Consider the following 6,886-nt stretch of genomic DNA (forward strand, 5'->3'; position numbering starts at 1 on the left):
AATACTGCAGCAGCCTAGGTTATGTATATTATATATTTTATTGGCTAATGAAAGAGGTCTTGTCCTTCAAGTCTCAAGTGAGAAAAATACTACTGAAGCCTGCATTTTGAACAGCATGTGCCTCAAGCCAAGTACCGAATTCTACAACCAATGCCCAAGCTAGGGCAGATCAGTGTTCAAACATCTACACCTGACCAGCTGAGTTCCTTGGCAGCTCCATGAAGGTAGGTGCCCAAGCACGGACAGATTGCTAGTGGTAATTCACTACCTTTTTCTTAGACTGGAGGCTCATTTGAGAGCCAAGATCAGCATCTACACGTGAACATTTTGCATATGACAAGTCAAGCAAACCAAGAGAAACACCTCATCCATTCTCTGTGTCAGTACAGTCAGGAAAACAAACTGATGGATGATCCAGAAATAAAAAACATCATTTATCAGCTTGGCTCAGGCCTGAGATTTTTAGCTTTTTCCATAGCTACTAATCTTTCTTGACAAGAAGCTTTTGATCAACTGCTTAGACAACAGAAAGCCCTCATTTGCGGTGCCAGCAGTAAAGCTGTCTGTTCTGGAGGGCCAACACTTCCAAACACAACTCCTGCATGATGTCCTTGCTGAGATGGTGATAAAGCAAGGGCTGGCTTGTGAAATCCCCCAAGCTTGCCTTGCTACAGAGCCATATCCATCAGTTGTGATCACAGCTGTGGTTTTTTTGCTTTGAGCTAGGGTGTTAAGCATGTTTAAAGATTGAAATCAATGCAAGTTATCCTGCTAGCACAAAATAAAGCAAGTTACTTTTAAGCAAGTTCCCCAAGAATAATACTGTGCCTGAACAGAGCAGGGGAAAGAACAATTTGGATCCTGTAAACAGAATGCAATTTACCACCAGATCCTCAGCTGACACCATCTCAGACCACCCTGCCAGGCTGAGGAGCAGAAGAGTTCTCATTGCAGCAAGGCTCTTGCCTTGAGCTCCTAGCCCCCAGAAAAAAAAAAAAAAAAAAAACTACCTTTTTCCTCCCCTAAAAAGAACTTGAAACAGCTTTATGAAACAGACTCCTGAAGATTATCTTAAACTGAAGAAATGGAATAAATCTCTGGATAGACAGGTTTCTTGTGTGTGCCAAGCGTCTGTTTAGGGATCATTTGGTTTTAGATGACTGCTGGTCTTAGGCAGGACCCATTTTAGACCACGCTGTGAATAACCACCCCTCATCTCCCTCCCACGGCTACTTTTAAATCTCTCCCCAGGATATCGAGCAGGAAGCCACGCCAATTGCTTCTGCTATAAGTTACTGTAAGAAGATTCAGAGCAGGTAAAAAGAAAGCATTATCAGGTAAACAAAGCAATTTTATTCAGCCTTCAGGATGTCTCACCTGAGGTAAGCACCAGGGGCTGAGAACACAGGGCATCTTCACAAAGGTATCAGCAGTCTTAAACTTCCCAACTGCTCTGTCAGGGCAATAGCTCACCAAAGGTCCAGGAAAGTTTGGATTCAGTCTCAAACCCAGTGTCTTTATGCTTATACAGCTCTTGCTTTGTCACCCCTCATTTACTGAAGCCCGATCCGACCCTACTGCGATTGCATCAGCACATTTTCAGAGGCTTACGGCTCCCCACACCGGGGCGCAGGGACTCTCCCTTTGCAGGCTGGTGAGTTAAAGCCAACCCCCTTCTCAACGAGCTGCACCACACACACATAGAAGTCACCATCTCTCAGCCAGAAGGGCAGAAGCTCATTAAAATATGCTAACAAGGTCTTCTTACTTCACCTTTAATCTAGGAAGGAAGATGCTTCTGTTTTCTCGGTTTCCCTTAGAGTCGGTCGCTCCTGCCTGGGAAAGGATTTGATTGATCATTGTCTCTTTCTTCCACCATCTTTTAATTTCTTAATGTTTGATTTCTGTCTTGGTAAAGAGAGAAAAAGCGAAGTTAAAACAGACAGCAAGCATTTCCCCAGTCACCCATGAAAGAAAGCTTAATTAACACTTGGAAACCCCTCACATACCTCAAATTCGCTCAGCACTCATGGATAGGCACTGCTCGCAGCTGCCTTAAACACTTGTGAGCTGATTGCTACAGCTGAAATTAGTATTAATGTGTTCATTAATAAGGGCATCCCAATATCCCTTGTAACCAAGCTAACGTTGTCAGCATGTTTACTAGGGCTACCACAGTTGGAAGCAGAGGAAGTCTTGGGTCGGGAAAGCAAAATAAGGACAGAAGTCTCTGGGTCCTGCTGTGAAATCAGAAGTGGTATTCATCATTTTTTTGGCCTTTAAGAAGGCCGTACCCCCAGCATCTGGCAGGATGAGTTATTCCTCAAGATCATAAGCCCACAGCTCCATTATCCTCTGTTCTGCCACAAAAATCAGAGATGACCATTAGCCGCTCCCTGGGCACTGCTGAAGTGGTGGCTGCTGCTTGTTTCCAAGCTTCGCCCTTGATGACATCCCGCAAAGTTACGAGTGTCACCAAGCTAAAGATCAGGCTGAACACTTCAAACAAGACTTCAAAATTTACACTATAAAAATTAGCCATGCGTTACCCAGAGGCACTAGCTCACCCAAACACCCCACGGCACAAAGGCAGCTCCGTCCTTGCCAGCAAACCCCTCAGGGACACTTCTCAATTAGCTGCTTCCTAAATTGGCGCTGCCTGAAAATCCCGGCTGCCTTAAGGCATTGTAGCTATTCCCAGGCAACAAACACGGGGAATCGCCTTAGAAAAGCTTGACCACACTTACTGGTTGTGCAGCATCCCCAAAAGAACCCAGAGCTCCTGAGACCCCAGAAGCAAAGCAGCTCCCACCCGTGCAGGGGGATTAAATACCCCAGAGCAAGGTGGGCTGAGGCAGGGCAGCGGGGAGGGAGGATGGGCGAGAATAGATGCAGGTGGGAACGGAAGATGGGCCAGAAGTATCCACACTGGCACCGGGTTGGGGCTAAACCCCCAGCTGCCAAAAATTGGTATGGTTCGGTTGAAGAAGTGATTGCAGTTTCTATACCGAAAAGGTTATGAAAAGCAAAGCATAAGGAATATCAAGCCCTTTATATGAACACTTTTAAATTGCCTTAAAATATGAGTGTCCTTTATACGTCTTAGAGTCAAGATTTAGGTTTTGATCCTGGAGCAAGTTTTTATCAAGGTCAGAAGTTAGTTTATGATCTGAACCTCCTCAGAAGTGAGCTTTGTTCTCTCCTCCGTCTCTAATCACTTTTTTTTAAGCTTTCACAGCTCAGTCAAAACACATTGTATTTTAAGCCACACCAAACAAGAGAGGGGATAGAAAAAGCTACATTCAGGAAGTGGCATTCATACAAATAAGTAAACAGAGGAGACTGCAGCTGACTTTCTGTTTTATTTCTTTTTGATTAGTTTAGAAAACAAAATAAATGCAGTATGTACAAAGCAATACAGGCTTTGTAAATCTCTTTTCATTCCAATGGTGTTGTAAAGTGTGGCACATTTTCCTTTATTATACTGCTTCCTTACGGACTTAAAACTTGGATGCAATAAACAATTCCACTCAGAACTCAAAGCTGAATCTTGACAGACAGGAAATACAAATTTAATATTTTAAAAAAATTAAATTTGGCTTGCTGCATAAAGCGCGGTGCGAGCAGAAGAGCAGTGAGTGTGTCTTTAGCCTGATTTGCATTTCCACAGTCCTGAAATGAAATGTTTTCAAAGTTGCACTTTCCAGATGATGAATATCGTTGTACAGAGTTAATTCATCATGGGATGGATATCCAAGGCTTCTCCATAGAATTAGGAAGAATCTGAGTCTTTAAAGACAGTGAAATTCAACTGAAAGTCACCTGGAATAATAAATTAAGTGCAAGGAGAACTTGAGGCTTTCTGCCAAACTTCACTTTACTGTTCAGGGCCTTATCTGGCCTTATACTGACTCAAGAGTACATTAAAAGCCCACCAAGGACTAGATTTGGACTTTTTGTCTTGAAGAGACGAGAAAGTGCATCTGTGTACACAGCCCCCAACTCTCTGCATCTCTTCTGCTTTTCATGCCCTGTTCATTTCTCCTTTTCACCTCCAGGAGAAGTTAACGAGCCTCATCCCCCTTGTCAGGGATGATTTTGCTACGGCCCCAAATCGTCAGGGATAAATGCATTTCTTAGAAAGTCCCCGGGCTCTCATTCCAGCTTTCCAGTTGAATTTGTGTGGGTTGAAATCAGGTTCTTCAAATTATTCTAATTTCTGGTCTTTCTCCATCTGTGACTTGCAGATTTGTCCGTCATAAAAACGGCAGTGGGGCGATGAATGGTATTAATAGAAGCAAATGATTTTACAAGCTTCACAAAGTGCCATAAATCTAACCCGTAGAGCTGAATTTTCATAGCAGACGGAGTGCAGTTACAGCTGGGAAAGCAACGGTAAAAATGAACCCTTTTTCCTCAAGAGGTTTGCTCACGGAGGATGGAATTAACACCTCCAGACCAGTATCTCTCAACAGAGAGCTTGAGGGAGGTTTTGTAATACGCGGCCCTTAAATTGTGGCCAGGCTCCGGATCACCCCCTTTTCGGCAGCCCCTGTTGTTACTGGGCTCACGTTGGGGTCGATGCTCTGCAAACACAGACCAGCCTCTGGCCAAACTCGGCACCTGCCAACGCAGACCCACGAACGAGCTCCTTATGGTGACATCTTGACATCTTCCTGAGTGCCAGTGCCAGTCCATACGGGTTTTCCTCCCCTTCAGTGCCTCGTGGTAAAGGAGAACCAATTTACATCTCTTTTATGGTATAATCCCCCAAATTGCCGTCAGGAAAAGGTCCACCTTGGTCAGTTGCAGCCCCTGAATGTGATCTGAGATGCCGGCAGAAGCAGACAAAGGGCCACACGGGAATTAAGCGGCAGCGTGGGTCAGTGGACTGTAGCACAGCACAGAGATTATTCTGCACATGCTTTAACAAGAGATAACAGCGTGAGGTTTTGTCTCCTGAACAGGAGCGAGACTTTGGTGTCTAACCCTTTGCGCTTCCACTTACAGCTCAATTTTTGAAATGTCTTCTGTGCACCAAAATACTTCCAACTGCTTTTTATTTGTCTCCTTAATTCAACACATCGGGCGAGTCAAGAGCTGGGAAATAAATTGCTGAAACATCCTTGCAGCTTGAAAGCTGAAGCGTTTTTACCTTCAACTTCATTTCATGAAGACAATAAATACTTTCCTGTTCCCATCAAGCCTGCGTTGAAAAGCAAGGCTGATGGGCTTCATTAATCACTAGTGTGATGGTTAGTCATTGGCAAAGCTAACATTTCTCTCCCTGTTATAATCACCGAAACATCAGGGGACAAACAGCTAATTGGGAGGTTTTTACCAAATAGTAGAACTCGCTAAGTGGCTGGCTGTCAATTAAAACTCTAATTCCACTGAAAGTCACGCTGTTAACAAAGCTGATTTTGAATGGCAAAGAATTTGAGCTAACAAATTGAGAGACAGAAATTCAGGAGGAGGCTGGTTAGGACATCACAGCCTCCCGCAGCCTGGCTCCGGCTCCCAGCAATTTAACACTGCTGACGGGAGTTTTCTCAGCTCCTGATCCCAAAAACGTTTTACAAAGATGATGGAGTGCTCGCAAACAGAGCAGCTGCTGCACAAGAAGGGGCTGTGCCTACCCCGGGTTCGGATGATAAGCAGACGGTGCCCAAGCGCCGGCGGCAGGTGCCAGAGTACCATTAGGGCTTTTCACTACTTCAGGACGGGGGCTGAATCCCTGCAGCTACCTGCCTTGAATAAGCGATGTCCTCTTGCTCTCCCACGACAAGCAGAAGGTGTACCACCACGCGGGTTCCCGGGGAGGAGCAGGGAGAGGGCTTCAGCGCACGCTTCCGCTGTGTCCAGGACTGAGCGCATCTGCGTGGAATTTTTGTTTGGTTTTGTTGGAAGTGCCACCTTAGAGGCCAGATCGCCCGGATGCCATTTGCTCTGTGCCCCTCATCTGAGTTATTCTGTGACCGAGTGGTTCTTTATCAGCCATGAGTCTAGCGGGGACCCATGGGTGCTTCCACATTTGTACACCACCAGTTTGGGATTTGAGATATTTGGGAAAAAACCCAGCAATGCCATTTGTTCCATGAAGGAACTCTCCCCGTTCTGCCGCAGGCTGACATTTCGCACGCTCCGGATTTTCAGCACAGCGGTTTTCGTCCCGTTGCTTCAAAAGAGCCCAGTGGCACTAAACACACCCAGTTTGTGATCAGAGGGGCACAGAAAACAGCACAGAACCCCCCGCGGTCGGCTGATGTAGCAACAGGGGGATGGCTGGGAAACCCGTGTCCCCTTCGGGATCATCCCGCGCGGTGTCGGCTGCTCCCCCCCTTTGCAGGGAAGTGTGGCTCCACTGGGATCTGCTTGTTTTCTGGCTTTACAAAACTAACTAACTAACTAACTAACTACATAGCTAAATACAGCAGCGTAGGAAGCTGCAGTTTGACCTTCAAGATCGTACTGCGGCTGGGACCGAGGTAAACTGCTACTTTGATTGAACGTCAGTCTTTCCCATTCGATTTTCCAAGCGAGGGACGCGTGGACTAAGCAATCCTTTTCTCCAGAGTTCAAGGTGCCTCTTGCCCCGGCCCTCTTTCTTAGTAAATCAGAGATATTTCTGCACACAAAAGAAAAACAAGGAACACAAAGCCTGACACAAACGCTTTCTAATCTCTTTATTTCTGTGCCAGTCAGAATCCATCGCCTGTAGAAAACAGACCGGTAAGAGGCTCCTTTCAGCTGGAAGCCTAAAACACAAAGCGGCAGATGAACAGGTTTCGTACATTTTCTCTTTTTTTTAGGTGCGATATGGAAAAAAATAGATGCAGGCTCCAAAGTACAGATCGCATTTTTTCCCGGTAGGTATGAACCCACT

The sequence above is a fragment of the Vanellus vanellus genome, assembly GCF_965231255.1.
Source record: "Vanellus vanellus genome assembly, chromosome: 26".
Lineage (NCBI taxonomy): Eukaryota > Metazoa > Chordata > Aves > Charadriiformes > Charadriidae > Vanellus > Vanellus vanellus.